Source organism: Mirounga leonina, unplaced genomic scaffold (genome assembly GCF_011800145.1).
Source record: "Mirounga leonina isolate KUSES-001 unplaced genomic scaffold, KU_Mleo_1.0 Mir_488, whole genome shotgun sequence".
Taxonomy (NCBI): domain Eukaryota; kingdom Metazoa; phylum Chordata; class Mammalia; order Carnivora; family Phocidae; genus Mirounga; species Mirounga leonina.
Window position 1 is genome coordinate 3169207 of NW_023270777.1, and position 15772 is coordinate 3184978.

Sequence of the window (15772 nt, forward strand, 5' to 3'; positions counted from 1 at the left end):
GGCTTAGCAGGTCGCAGGTATTCCAAGTGCTGTTTGGTTTGATAAGAGTTCGGGAGGCCAGTGGAAAGGTTTTGTTCAGTTTTAACTCTTCACGTGTGATCCCCAGATATGTTGTATTTTTTTCCATTCCGTTGTACATGTGGTACCTGATCTTGATAATTCTGGTATTTAACAGTGAACCACTCCCAAATGCCTCACTTCACGGCATGGGGGGGAAATACCACAATTTTAAAAAAAGCAAATACTGTTCTGTATCATTAATTATGGACAGGCGCTATTCTAAGCAGTTTACCTTTATCAGCTCAGTCCTCACAACAGCCCTGTGAGGCAGGTACTATTAATATCTCTATTTTACAGATGAGGAACCCAAGGTAGAGAGAAAGCCAATAACCAGCCCAAGGTCACGGAGGTCACCAGTAGCAAAGCTAGGGCTAACCCTAGAGTTCCCGCAGGAATGCATACCACAACAATGGCAGGTGGGGGGGACGTGGATTTTGAAGGGCGAGGAGCGCACTCCTCGATGCCTCTCCACTAAATAAAAATCCTATCGATTACAATGTCATGAGTGGAGGCTCAGCATTGAACACACCAGCACAATCTGATGAAGGCTTTACATTTAATAGAAAAAAACACCTCTCTATTGGAAAAAAGGGAATAAAGAACAAGTTCTTTGCCGGAGACGGAGGAAAGATAATCTGAAGGTTTTTGGTGTCATCTGAAATGAGTGTCTAATTATAGCTAAGTCATTTATCTGTATATGAAGGAGCCCCTTACGGAGCCAGAGCCCCACCCCCTTCATGGGTTTTAGACACACACACACCCCTGGGGCTCTGTCCCCCCCACCCCCGTAGCCATTTTTTACTTCCAGCGAAATGCCACCCAGCAAACTTCTCAGCTGCCTCCCAGCACCTACGTTGGGTACAGAGAGGGGAAAACACGGGAATTTTGTGAATATCTTGTGAATAACTAGCTAAACAAAAATGATGGCTAAGTTATCCAGGACAGCACCTCCCTCTATAACAGAGCAACTACCGACAGAATCGTCCCACTTCGCTTTACCATCACCACTGCGGTCACTTACATGCCTGGGACGTGCAAACCTATTAATTTACCCCAATGCACCTCAGCCAAATGAGCGCAAACACACACCAAACGCAAAAGGGAACTACCACTCTGTATGGCCCACACCATCTCTCAGTGAACATCTTCAGGCTGGGTATAAAATCTTTCTAAAATGTGGACACAACGCTAGGAATTTCAATCCCTCCTATAGGATGAGAAAGTACCCATAACCCGCTGAAGCACTGGGTCTCCGCCCCCACCCCCCTCCCGTGCAATGTGCCCTTCAGAATTTCGTTCATCTGCTCTCCCATCCAGTCTGTCGTCTGTCTTCATTGTGATGATTTCCCCAAGGAGCCCAAATAAAAAGCCAACCTCTGGGGTCACATCCCTTCGCTGTCAAAAGCTCACGCTATACATCGCACAATTACACCATATGCTGTCTCCAGATAAGGCCGGGGAACAACCGAATTTAAGATGCCTGAGTCGAGAGATGCATCAAATAAAATGGCCACTTTTTCAGCATCCAAGACCAGACAGGGCACACTTCAACGCCAAAAGCATGGGACTACAAGAATACTTGGGTCAGGGCAGACCGAGGAAGGAAATAAAATAAATAGATTAAAGTTTTCCAGACTGAGAGACTACGGAGAATGATGAAGCCCGACTCACTTCCAATGTTAAAAAAAAAAAACAAACAAAATCTCGGCAAAGCCGAAGTATTACATTTAGTATATTATATTATTCAGCGAAAACAGCAGGCTTTGTTTCGTTGGCAGGCTGGGTCTACCCCGCCTGCTCTCCCCCACCCCACCCCACCCCACCCCCTTGCATCCACCGCAGTGGGCTAGCAGGGAGCCGCAGAGGCCCGAAGACACAGATAACGGTCACAGGCAGAGGCCACACCACCCCAGCCTCCCTCCGCGGGCCCCGGCGCCCAGGCCGGCCAGGCTGGGGGCCCCCCCGGGTCCCCGGGCCGCACCCGCGCCCCGCGGGCCCACAAAGCGCCCGCCAACGCCCCGACTCCGCGGCTCCCACTTCGCCCCGACCCCATTCCAGTCCCATTTCACGGGACCAGGGTGTGACCCCAGCTGCACAAGGCCAGCCAGGGAGTCCGCGGCGAGCCGTGCCCGGATCGCTTACACAATAAAGGGATCCCGAGGCGAGAGCTGACCCTCCCCCGCGCGGCCGCCCCGCCGCAGCGCGCCCCCGCCACACTTCCCGCCTCGCCCCCCACCCCGCCCGGGCCTCGCCGGGCGTCCGGCCCCGGCCCCCGGCGGCCCCCGCCCGCCCTCCCGCCCCCAGCTCCTCCGGAGCCCAGCCTCCGCGCGCCGGCGGCCGGCTGAGACCCTCGCCCGCCGCGCGCTGCCCCGGCCGTGCGGAGGAGCCCCTGCCCTCGGGTCTCCCCCTCCCCACGGGGCCGGGAGCGTCGCCCGCCTTGGGAGCCTTGAGGAGCCCCGACCGCACCCGGGCTGCCCGGCCGGCCTAACCCGCCCGGGAACCCACCCAGGGGCCGGCCCTTCCTGTCCGGCGCCCCCCACCCACGCCCGGGTCGCGCTTCCCGGCCCGCCCCAGGGCTCCCTCCCGTCCCGGGAGCCCCGAGACCCCCACCAGGGCACTAGGCCTCCCCGACCCCCGCGCCCCACGGACCTCACACGCCGAGGACCAGGTCCCTGCATCCCTACCCCCCTCCGATCTCCATCCCCAGCCCCCCAGGGGTCGTCCCCCAGCACACCCAGACCCCGATCCCGGCAGGGGTCTCAAGCTCCAGGACCCCACTCCCCACCCTTCCAGAGGTCTCTCCACCCACTGGGGTTGGCTATCTTTCCCCCTTGCCTCCCCAGGGTCGGTCCCCGCACCAATCTCCGGCCCCGCAGCACAAGCCCTCCAGCCAGAGCCCCCTCGCGCGTCCCCGTGCTCCCGCTTCGGCTCGGCTCCTGCCCTCCAGAGTCCCCCCCGCCCCCCGCCTCCCAGCCCGGGACCCTTCCCTCCCCCCCAGCCGTCCCCCCGCCAGCCGCCGCCGCGCTCGAACCCGGGCAGCCGCACCGCTCACCTTCAGCCGAAGATGGTGGCGCGGGCGCACGTCCCCAGCCGCGACCACAGATCCGGCCCCTCAGTCCCAAGCCCACCGCTGCCTCCGCCGGGCTCCTTTAGCACTGCTGCTCGGGGCTGCCCCACCCACTCCCACCCTCATTGGGCCAGCTCCACGCCCGTCACCGCCGCCCCCAGACCCACTGGTCCGTTTGCGCGCCCATCTCCAAGCGAAGACGTTAGCAACCCGAACGAAGCTACCTTCCCGAGGTCCGCTCCCCCACCCACCTGCAAGCACGCTCATTGGCTCCCGCTCCCCGCCCAGGCCGCCGGGGCCCCAACCTCATAGGCCGCCCCGCACGCCCGTCATGGATTCCGGGAGGTGCGGCCGGGGCAGCGGCGGGCGATTGGCCGGCGCCCGCGGAGACGGACAACCGAGGCCGGCCGGGCGCCGGCGAGCCCGCGGGGCAGCGGCCGCGGACCCCGCAGGGGCCTCGGCCGTGCGGCCGCCGGGGCAGGTGCGCCGCGGCGGAAGCCCCGCGCTGCGCCCGGACGCGCCTCGGCCGGCGCCTCGCCGCCCCCTCTCCCTGCCGCAGCCGGCGTGTCCCGCGGCGGCACCGGCTGCCACCGCCGAGCCGCGGGCCCCCCGCGCCGCCTGCAGGGGCGGGGCCGGAGCGCGGTCCAGAGGCCTTACGTCACCCCCGGAGCGGCGGGGGGCGGGGGCCGCGGCTCTGCGGCTCACCTGCGGCGGGGAGGGGGCGGGGCTCGCTGCGGCTCTGCCCATGCGCACGGGCTCCGCGAGGGGGGTGGGGGCGCCCGGCCGCGCTCCCGGGCCGCGGGGCTGACCCTGCCGAGGTCGGCGGAGCGCCGCGCGCCGACGCCCTCCTCCGTTGGTGCAGTTTGGGTGTTTGCGGGGGGGGGGGGGGGGGGCTCCTTACCCAGGCTCCTGGCTGAGCCGAGAACGGGAGGCGACCCCGCCTGGGAGGGAAGACTTGGGGAGAGGACTTCGTTGCCTCATTCATTCGTTCCTTCCTTCCTTCATTCGTTCGTTCATCACACGGAGCTCCCTACGTGGAGGGGCCTGTGAGGAGGTTTTGCAGAGCTGTCGTAGCCCCTAGGGCCTGTGAGCTCCTCGAAGGCCTTAGAAAAGGTTTGAGAACTGGGGGCGGCTAAAATAAGGAAAGGAAACTGGAAGAATTGAAGTGAAAAGATATTTAATGAAATATCTGCAGAATCTAGTCAACGGCAACAGGACTCTTACATAATTACCTATAAATATAATAAAGTTTAAGTCACAAGATCAAAAGGAATTATTCTTAGAAAAACTGCGCATCATCAAAAGCGCTTTCAAAAGTTTTTACAGCAAAATGCAATTATTTAAATGCGGGAATTGGGTGCGCTTTAGTGCGTGTGATATAAGTGGGTAAGCCTCGGAAACTTCCAGTGTGGTAAAAAGTGAAGAAAGAAAAAAAAAACACAAAACACAAAGCAGGAAATGATAAGGACGGGTTGGTGGAATTCAGAGAAGGCTCTAAGAGGCAGCTAGCTCGGTGCAGAGTCCTTCCTGGGGAAGTCGGAATCAGGTCCTGTGTCTGTGTCCTTTGTCCTCGTAGAGTGCCTCTGGTCCCCCACCCCCCACCAGCCCGCTGGGGTAAGCTGCCCCTTGTCCAGGTGTCTTGTGACTTGGCTCCATGAAGAGATCTGCCCTTCATGCGGTCTGCACATGGAGTACAAGTGAACTCTACAAAATACGGGAATGATACTCCTCTTCTGAATCTTTAAGTGTGTTCTGAGAGGACCAAAGACTCCCTCTGTAATCTAGCTCAGCTTTGTCAGCTGCTGGGCATTTCCCCATGCGGTGTTCCATGCCTAGAGCATCCATCCACACACAGAGAGCCCTATTAGCCATCAACTCCGTGGTTTCTCACAAATCGGAAAACAAACTCAGTGGATCATCAGAAGGAGAGGGCAGGAAACTCATCAGAATTAAATATCACAAAGATGTTAGTCTTAATGAGAAATCAATCATAAAGAGGATGTCCCCAAATGTAGATCTAGTCCTGGTGACTCTCCCAACACCTGGGCCCGATGTTTTTAACAGCCTGCTGGAAATCTCCACCTGGGTGAAAGGCAAATTGCAAAGCAGTAAGCCTCCTATCTCTTTTCTTCCCATTTCCACCTCATCCCACCACCCAAACTCACCCTCTCCCCAACTTCCCTTTGTCTGTTAATGAAACCAGCCTTGAAACCCCTGATTCCTTCTTCTCCAATGGTTCCAATATCCCTTCCCTCTCTACCTCCCTCATCCAGCCAGCCAGGCTCCTTGGAGTCCAGTCTTACCACGTGGAGCTCTATCCCAGAATCTGCTGCCATTTGGTGAGGAAAACACAGGATTTTGAACCAGGGAGACCTGGATTTGAATCCATCTCCTCCATTACTAGGTGTTTAACCTTTGACCAATTCCTTAATGTCATCTTTAAAAAGGGGATATGAATGGGGATGCCTGGGTGGCTCAGTCGGTTAAGCGTCTGCCTTCGGCTCAGGTCGTGATCCCAGGGTCCTGGGATCGAGTCCCACATCCGGCTCCCTGCTCCGCGGAGAGCCTGCTCTTCTCCCTCTGCCTCTGTCTCTCATGAATAAATAAATTTTAAAAATCTTTAAAAAAGGGGGGGGATATGAATGGATACTTCAAAGACTCATTCAGTGGATATGTAGCAGGATGATGTGCTTGGTGGGGGGGAAGAGGCATTATGAAATATAATAGATTGAAACTTGTTTCTTAGTCTACAAGTTCGTTGCAAGTGAGAGAGACCTTTCCCCTCTTTCTCCATAGTAATTTTTGCTGGCAGTTTAGGCCGCTTTGCCCCCAAAAGAGAAAGTTCACAGACCATTGTTTTGCACAGTCTAGGTCATAAGTCCAAACCACTCAGGGTGGTTCCAGCACATGAACCTGTTTTGTTCTAAACTGTTTTGTTCCATCTGCACAGGGCTGATATGAAGCTTTTTTTTTTTTTTTTAAGATTTTATTTATTTATTTGACAGAGACACAGTGAGAGAGGGAACACAAGCAGGGGGAGTGGGAGAGGGAGAAGCAGGCTTCCCGCTGAGCAGGGAGCCCGATGTGGGGCTCAATCCCAGGACCCCGGGATCATGACCTGAGCTGAAGGCAGACACTTAACGACTGAGCCACGCAGGCGCCCCTGAAGCATTTTTTTTCTTGTTTGAATGAATTCCAACATTTACAAATCAGGAGCTATCCAACACCATTAGCGGTGGGGAAACGCAAACCAAAATCATAATGAGATACCACTTCCCACCCACCAGAATGACTAGAATCAAAAAGACAGACAAGGGGCGCCTGGGTAGCTCAGTCCTTGAGTGTCCACCTTCGGCTCAGGTCGTGATCCCAGGGTCCTGGGATCGAGCCCCGCGTCGGGCTCCCTGCTCCGCGGGAAGCCTGCTTCTCCATCTCCCACTTCCCCTGCTTGTGTTCCCTCTCTCACTGTCTCTCTCTGTCAGATAAATAAAAAAAAAATCTTAAAAAAAAAAAAAAAGACAGACAATAACGAATGTTGGTGAGGACACAGAGACTTGGGAACTCTCAGTCATTTCTGAGGGGAATATTAAATCGTGCAGCCGCTCTGAGAAATCATCTGCCCCTTTCTTAAAAATGTTAAACAAAGGGGGTGCCTGAGTGGCTCAGTCATTTAAGCGTGAGACTCATGATTTCAGCTTAGATTTTTTTTTTTTTTAAGATTTTATTTATTTATGGAGCAAGGAGCCTGATGCGGGGTTTGATGAGGGGCTCGATCCCAGGACCCTGGGATCATGACCTGAGCCGAAAGCAGATGCTTAACGACTGAGCCACCCAGGTGCCCCTCAGCTTAGATCTTGATCTCAGGGTCGTGAGTCCAAGCCCCGAGTTGGGCCCTGCACTGGGCATGGAACCTACTTAGGAAAAAAAAAAAACAAAAAAACAGAACACAACAATGTGGGTGAACCTCAAAAACATTACCCTCAGACACAGAGACCACATTTTGTATGATCCCATTTATATGAAATATCTGTAAAGGGCAAAACTCTGGAGACAGAAAGCAGAAGAGTAGTTGCCCGGGGTGAGGGCCAGGGTGGGGAGAGGAGGGGCAGCACAGGGATTAACAGGAAATAGACAGGAGGGATCCTACTGGGATGATGAAAATGTTCTAAAATTGATTCGCCGTGATGGTTGCCCAATGATGGTAAACTTACTAAAAAAGCAATCACTGAATTTTATACAGTGAATGACATGATTTACAAAATACATCTTATTAAAGTGCTTTTTAAAAAATAGGAAAGAGGGGCGCCTAGGTGACTCGGTTGTTAAGCGTCTGCCTTCGGGTCGGGTCATGGTCCTGGGGTCCTGGGATCGAGCCCCGCATAGGGCTCCCTGCTCAGTGGGAAGCCTGCTTCTCCCTCTCCCACTCCCCCTGCTTGTGTTCCCTCTCTCCCTGTGTCTCTGTCAAATAAATAAATAAAATCGTTAAAAAAATAAAAATAAAAAATAGGAAAGAAAGACCTATCACATGAAAATCCAGATTGCTGATTTCCCTTGAAATATCGGAAGATCTGGAAATCCGACGACAGTCTGGGGGTGCCTGAGCTGCCGCCCATTCTTGGACAAAGCACGTACCCCTAGTATACCACAGCTGCCACTAGCCCCTCCCCCCACCCCCCACCCCCACCCCCGTGGTCTCTCAGAGCTGACCTGCTTTATTCAGTGATGTTCTTTGCCTGGTCTTTTTAGGCCTGGTCTTATTTGAGGTTTTCAGTCCTTGTTATGCCTGCTGAAGAATTTCAAGCCAGATCACCCCAGAGAGATAGAAGGGTGGTATTTTTGAGTTGAAGAGCTGTTTCCCTGGGGTGCTGGCTGGCTCAGTTGGTGGAACACTCGACTCTTGATCTCAGGGTCCTGAGTTCAAGCCCCACATTGGGTATGGAGCCTACAAAAAAAAAAACAAAAAAAACTGTTTCCCTGACGGTGGTGAAAGGAGTCAGAGGTTTAGTTTAGAGTGTCCATGAGAAGTACAGAGAGGGGTCCCCTTTCAACATGATTCCAGGGCGTGGGAGTACCTTGGGGCACAGACTATTATAGTGACCACCTCACAGGCCTCCTGGGGCAATAACGCCTGACCGAACTGGAGGATCAGTGCTCACCTGTGGACATCTTCAATCAACAGGAGTAATGGGAAAAACAGAGACTCCAATGAGCTGAGAAAGAAAAAACCTTCTAGAATTTTCTTGGGCCCCTTAAACTCTAGAGTTCGGGGCGGGGGGCAAACGAGCCTAAAATTTCCTGATGTAAGACTTCTTTCCAACCATGCAGGATAAGGTTAAGTCAGATTTAATGTGATTTAGAAAAATGAAAGCATGACAATCCCCACATCCTAGTATCTTAGAGCAAGTCATACCTGTGGCAAATACTTTTTTTTTTTTTTTTGGCAAAGGCTTATCGAGTGTCTTTTGTGTCTAGGGATGGTGCCAGGTTTCAAGGAAATGCCTATGTCAACATAGGCATGATCCCTACTCCTAGGGTGCAAACAGTCTATCAGGAAATATAAGCAAATAGGCAGATAATTATAATTATAGATAACTATATAATTATAGAGCAACGGTTCTTAATCTGGAGTCCATAGAAACCTAAAGAATTTTAAGTCTATTAAACCTTTGAATCGTATGCAAAATTTATTGTGTGTTTTTCTTTTTTTCTGGGGAGCAGATCTACAGGTCTTTGCAGATTCTCAAAGAGGCCTCTGATCCAAAAAGGTTGAGGGAAGGCAATATAGTATGGTAAGTACTATACTATGGGAAGCACAGCAAAATCCAGGGACCCCCAAGAGGGACACTTAACTCAGAATGGTGGCAGGGGTGGGATGAGGAAAATTCCAGAAAGTCTCCTTAGAGAAATTTTTTATTTTGAAAATATAATCTGAATAAGATGTTAATTAGATAAAGAGAGGAAGGAAATTCTTTTAGAGAAAACAGCTGGGAACTAAGGGAGAGTTTTAATTTGAAGAGTAACATGACCCATGAGTGGGTTTGTGTTTTGGAAGGATCACTCTGGTTACAATGTGGGGATGGACTGAAGCAGGGTACGAGGCCACTGCGGCAGAGAGTCCAGCTGAGGGATGCTGGTGACCTGGTCCCAGCAGGCTGGAAAGATGTGGTCGGGTTGTGGTGATTACTGGTGCAAGGATTAAGTGAGGTATTTTAAATGCCAAGCCGATGCATGAAGATATTACAGCGCCTTGCATGGGGCATAAGCCTATCTACAGTGCCTAGCACAATGCTCAACACATTGTAAATAGATTCCCTTCCTCCTTTGTCTCCTGGCCTCCTGAACTAAAAACACTCCCTCACTGAATCCTGCACACACATTTTTATAGAAGGATCTATGAAAACTCCTTACGCATTTTTGCCTCCATCCCTGTACCCTCCTTTAAGAGCAGTGCTATCCCATCGAAATGGAAGGTGAAGCACCGCTGCATACCACATAAGTCAGCTTAAACTTTCTAGGAGCTATATTCCAAAACCAACGTGAAATAATTGAAATTAATTTTTTTTAAGTGGGCTCCATGCCCAACATGGGGCTTGAACTCACGACCCTGAAATCAGGAGTCTCACGCTTTACCGACTGAGCCAGCCAGGCACCCCTGGAATTTAATTTTAGCAATGTATTAATCCAATGTGGACAGAATATTACATTTCCACATGTAATCAATTAAAAATCATCAAGAGGATGTTTTTTTGTTGTTGTTGTTTTTAAAGATTTTATTTATTTATTTGCGAGAGAGAATGAGAGACAGAGAGCACGAGAGGGAGGAGGGTCAGAGGGAGAAGCAGACTCCCCGCTGGGCAGGGAGCCCGATGCGGGACTCGATTCCAGGACTCCAGAATCATGACCTGAGCCGAAGGCAGTCGCTTAACCGACTGAGCCACCCAGGCGCCCCATCAAGAGGATGTTAAAGATTCTTTTCCTTGTGCCAAGTGTTCAAACTCCAATGGATGTTTTAGACCTACAGCACATTTTATTTCACCTACACATTTTATTTCAGACCTGCCACACTTTAAATGCTCAAGAATTGGGGCACCTGGGTGGCTTGGTCGGTTAAGCATCTGCCTTTGGCTCAGGTCATGATCTCGGGGTCCTGGGATCGAGCCCTGCATCTGACTCCATGTTCAGAGGGGAGTCTGCTTCTCCCTCTGCTCCCCCTCCCAGCTCATGCTCTCTCTGTCTCTTACTCAGATAAATAAATAAAATCTTAAAAAAAAATCCTCAAGTGTTACATGTGGCTGGTGGTTACCACAGAAGACAGAGCACAGAGCTAGATGGTAAACTCCTCGCAGGCAAGCCCTGTGTGTTCGACTGGTATCCCCAGGAACTAGCTCAGTGCTTGATACATAGTCAATGCCCAGTAACTTCTTGTTGGGTAGAAAGATGGAAGGAGGGATGGATGAGGAGATCTCTTCCAGCTTCCCAGATGTCATTTCAGCTGAGTCGGCACAGGTGAGCAGGATCTCAGCAGTTAAGGATGGTGGGCTACCAGAGCCACGATGCAAGGGACCAAAGCCATAGGCAAGGAAAAGTGATACCAGGAAACTGTAAGAAGTTAAGAATAGCATTTGACTAAAGTATGTGCAGGGCATATGTTTTACCAGAAAAGGTGGGAAGTGATCTTGGAGTTTGCTGAAAGCTGACACCCAACCCTATACATCTGGGGATCCCCAAGCTTCCAGAGTCATTTCCAATCAGTAAATATTTAAGGAACAAATGAATAGAGCAGTGAGATGGAGAAGTAGCAGAAAAGGATCACAGGAGAAAGGAAAATGCTAGCCAAGTGGTTAACTATTCCTGGGGTTCCTGTAGGCAAGAAATAAACCACAGGAAAGCTTATTCGAGAATCTAGGTTGTCATCACCATGATGGAAAGAGGAATGGATCCTTGGAGGCAAACCGTTGGAGAAGCCGGAAGTCCAGTCAATGGTTCGAAGTGAAAACAAGGTTGTTGGTCTCAGTGTCTGCTGGTCCCTAGTAGATCAGGCCTGGAGGGAACTTGAAGAGTCATATGTTGGTGCAGAGGGTCCGAGCTTGAAATCAAGCTTGACTCTTGTCATATGATGCAGCATTATTGCCACCTGGTCCTTGAGGAGCCAGGTTTGCATCCGTCCTGCTCACCAGGTATAGAGGAAATGAGCAAATTGCCCTGAATTTGATGAAAATGGTTATGGTTCTTCAGGCAAAAAAAAAAAAGTGTGTGGGCATCTCATCAGAGATTGTTTCGAAAATCCAAATCAGTCTATTTTTGAAAGATATATATATATATATTTTTTAATCAAAGGCGTGTTTTGTTTAAAATATCCCATCTGGGGGCACCTGAGTGGTATAGTTGGTTCAGCATCTGATTCTTGGTTTCAGCTCAGGTCTTGATCTCAGGGTCGTGAGATGGAGCCCAGTGTGGAGCTCTGAGCTCAGTGCGGAGTCTGCTTGAGATTCTCTCTCCCTCTCCCTCTTCCCCTCCCACTTAAAAAAAAAAATTTTATTTATTTATTTGACAGAGAGAGAGACAGCGAGAGAGGGAATACAAGTGAGGGAGAGGGAGAAGCAGGCTTCCCGCTGAGCAGGGACCCCGATGCGGGGCTCGATCCCAGGACCCTGAGATCATGACCTGAGCCGAAGGCAGACGCTTAATGACTGAGCCACCCAGGTGCCCCTATTACGAATTGTTTTATGTGTGGTGGTGGTATTTATGGTCATGTAAAAATAAAGAGTCCTTTTCTTTTAGAGATGTATGTGGAAATATTTACAGATGAAAGAATATGGTGTCCAGGATTTACTCTAAGATGAGAAAGGTGGGGAGGCACCTGGCTAGATCTTGGGGATGTAAGTTCGAATCCCACATTGAGTGTAGAGATTACTTAAAAATTTTTAAAAATCTAAGTAAGAGACAGAGAGAGCATGAGCTGGGAGGGGGAGCAGAGGGAGAAGCAGACTCCCCTCTGAACGTGGAGCCAGATGCAGGGCTCGATCCCAGGACCCCGAGATCATGACCTGAGCCAAAGGCAGATGCTTAACCGACCAAGCCACCCAGGTGCCCCAATTCTTGAGCATTTAAAGTGTGGCAGGTCTGAAATAAAATGTGCTGTAGGTCTAAAACAGTGGAAAGGGATAGAAGAGAGGGTATAGCTGAGTTTGTCCGTGAGTTGCTGAGTGGGGTGCTGGGCAGAGGGGGTTCGTGATTACCTGTCTTAGTCCAGTCAGACTGCTATAAAAGAATTCCATATAACTGATGGTTTATAAACAACAGAAATTCATTTCTCACAGTCTGGAGGCTGGAAGTCCAAGATCAAGATGCCAGCAGATTCGGGGTCTGGTGAGGACTCCTTCCTGGTTTGTAGACACCAGTCTTCTGGCTGTGTCCTCACATGGTTGCAAGGACAAGGGAGCCCTCCGGAGTCTTTAATAAGGGCACCAGTCCCAACCACGAAGGCTCCACCCTCATGACCTACTCACCTCCCAAAGGCCCAGCTCCTAGTACCATCACATTAGGGGCTACGATTTCAACATATGAATTTACGGGGAGGACATAAACATTCATTCCGTTGCATTACCGGTCTCTCTACTTTTGTGTATATTTGAAATCCTCTATAACAGAGTATCTACAAATCATTTTTTAAAAGATTTTATTTTTTTTTTAAGTAATCTCGACACCCGACATGGGCCTTGAACTCACAACCCTGAGATCAAGAGCTGCGTGCTCCACCGACTGAGCTGGCCAGGTGCCCCCCCAAAATCATTTTTGTTGATATGATTTATACTAGGAGAGCTGGAAATGAAATCCTAGAGAAAATAAGAAATTTCTCAGTGTGACCCTCATAACCCCACACGATGTGGTCTCAACTTACCTGTCTAAATTCTTGTCTCCTACCCTTTCAACACAGTGGTTTCTCCCCAGATTGGCCTCTCCTCAGTCTTCCCCACTTGCGTTGCTTCTTTCTGGGCATTTTCTCTCCTTTGCTGGTGCTGTTTCCCATTGGAAAGGCCCCTTCTCTACTAAGCCACCCGGCCAGGTTCTCCCCACTGAGTAGCCTGAGCCAATTCACCTCCTCCCTGAAGCTTCACTCAACACTCTGACCAAAATTGAGTTCCTGTTGTCCTTAAACCTACTTTGTTTCCTGCCTGCTCACGCCTCCTCCTCTAAATTAAAATATAAGCTTCTTCAGGGCAGAGATCATCCTGCCCTGAAAGCAGGGCACAGAGCAGGCTCAGGCAAATATGTAATCAATAACAAATAATCGGTTCAGTTTGTGATCCCAAATCCCCCCCGGTGTTGCTTTAGTATTCTCATCTCGTCCTTGCCCTGATGATGCAGCAAACTGGATTAATCCTAATTCCTTGAACATACCCCAGGCTTTGCCACCACCCTGATTTGGTCACAATGCTTTCTCTTTTTCCAGGGCCTTCCCCAGATCTGTACCTACTGAAATTCTGTCTGTTCTTGGAAGCTTGTCTCGTGTACCTCCTCCTCCAAAAGCCCCTACCTCTGCTCCCCATCCCCCCTCCAGCCCAACCAAATGTAATTCTTTCTTTCTTTTCGTTTCTAGAGGCTTAAATTGTGCAACAGTTTTGGCAGGAGAAAAATCACCGCACACTTTGAGAATCTCATGGGAGCTGTGGATACTCTCTCCTCACCCTAAAGGCCCAGGTGCACACACGATGTCATGGTTAATTTTGTGAGGGAGGCTCATGGACCCAGGTTACATTCCTGCCCAGGTCCCTTCCTTATAACATTGATCATAATCTTTCCGGTGCTCAAGTTATTAGAGACATTTTTTTTCTTCCAGATTATGAGCATCTTCCAGGGAAAAAACACCGTGCTTACCTTTGTTATCCCCATGGCACCTAGCAGGTTGCTTGAAAGACATTTGTTGTGCAGTCTCTCCAGGATCCCATTTGTATACGACCAAGAATATTCCCGTCAAGTTAACTCATTTTCTTCCTGAAAGAAGCCTGGCCAAAAATGGCTGGGATGCCGTCAATGGGATCATGCGGTGCAGTGTGACAGGAAGCCTTGCGGAAACTCTCCGGGGTAAGAAACACCGCTGGGGAGCTCACGCAAAGGCCCTCACTACGCCCCCCCTCCATGTTAAAATCAAGTTTTCAGAGTGAGTTGTGCGGCATTTTTGCCCCATTAGGAAATGGTAGTTCCTGCTCTGCCCTTCGATGTGCTCATAAAAGGAGATTTCCCAATTTCCTTCTACTGAGAACATCGATGGCTGTGAGCCCACCGAGAGCAACAAGACTATCCATAGAAGGTTTGGGAAAGTTGGTTGGCAGGTGGGAAACACAGAGGCCGTGCCCAGGAACCCAGGTTCTGCAAAAGAGCTCCAGACTGTGCACCTGCCCTTCAGAAGTGCATGTGGGCATCGCAGAATCTGGACCTTTACAGGTGGAGGAGGCCGTAGGTCCTGGGTTCACAGCTGCAGTACCGAGTCAGAGCCTTGCCCGAGAGCACATAGCAGATCAGGCAGAGCCAGGACTTGCCCTAAGTCGCCTGCCCATTCTCCATCCTAGGTTCTCTGGAGGGCCAGAGGCTAGGTTTGTGTTAGAAGCAGGTAATATTCAGGTAACGTTTGGCATATTGGTTAAACAGAGACACTTTGGAGACACAGCCCAAGTTCAAATCTCAGCTCAGGAGTAACTTGACCTTGGACAAGTCACATAGCCTCTCTGGGTCTGCATCTCCTTCCTACACAACAGGGTCATGATGTAAGTTCAGGGACCGCCGTCTGTAAGGTGGTAAGCACGGTGCCTGGCATGCAGGTAACCCCTCAGTAAATTACAGCTATTATCATTCTGGTACCTTGCTCCCTGGTCTCCCTAGTCCTGGCTCCTGAGTCAACAGGAAGCTGGCCTTGAGACAGATGAGCTCCCCTGGAACATACCTGGAGTCAAGATCTATTAAAAATTCCTCTATCTCTCTTCATAGCCACATCTTTCATTGTGGGGGAAAATTTGGAGGAGCTAAATTGGGAACGGAAAATTTGCATCTGACAAAAGGTATGTGCCAACACATGTTTGGGAGTGAGGTCAAGGTTTCAAAATACCCCTTCTCTGACAGATGAGTCAAGCCCCACACAGTGGTCTTACTATTTACCACGAATGACGACACATTCTTGCAGCGACGGATGGGGTCCTTTGCCAGGAGTTATATTGGATGGGGTTACTCATTGGAAAATGTGGCTGCACGGCTCCAGCGGGGATCAGAACTGGGACGTCCAGGGATTTCACCCAAAATAAGCTGAATTCCTCGGTTATAATTGTCAAAGAAACACAGCCAAGGACTCTGGGTGCCAGACCAGCACAGACCGGTTCCTGCTGGGGAAAGTGTGGGTCCAGGCAGGGGATGCTCATGGCTTTCAGCAGGAGAGCGCAGGGCACCAGGCTCGCCTGACTCTCCTCGTAGCACTTAGCATGACTGCCAAGGACTGTTGCTAATGGGCTTGTCATTTGTCCTTTGATTCCTTTATTCACTCCCTCCCGCAGCAACTATTTTACGATCCCCTAATCACGACAGCTAGCACGTGTTGGGTCCTTATTATGAGCCGGGCACTGTGCTGAGCACCTTGTATGGATCACTTCCTGTCAT

The 15772-nt window shown here is 50.8% G+C and overlaps 1 protein-coding gene, 1 long non-coding RNA gene and 1 other non-coding gene across 3 annotated transcripts in view; all 3 read right to left on the reverse strand.

Moving 5' to 3' along the window:
• Nucleotides 1-3397, reverse strand: part of MYH10 (myosin heavy chain 10) — a 124725-nt gene extending 121328 nt beyond the window's left edge. Inside the window, exon 1 of the mRNA XM_034989584.1 lies at nt 3379-3397. The gene's annotated coding sequence lies outside the window, so the exon portion shown is untranslated. The remainder of the gene's footprint in view (nt 1-3378) is intronic.
• An 890-nt stretch (nt 3398-4287) lies between these two features.
• On the reverse strand, nt 4288-14397 carry LOC118000187. Its single transcript, XR_004676403.1, has 2 exons — nt 14006-14397; nt 4288-5209 (listed from the first exon to the last, which is right to left on the reverse strand). It is a non-coding gene; the product is annotated as an uncharacterized LOC118000187 (long non-coding RNA).
• On the reverse strand, nt 9703-9775 carry TRNAR-CCU. Its single transcript has one exon. It is a non-coding gene; the product is annotated as a tRNA-Arg (tRNA).
• Nucleotides 14398-15772: the final 1375 nt, after the last annotated feature.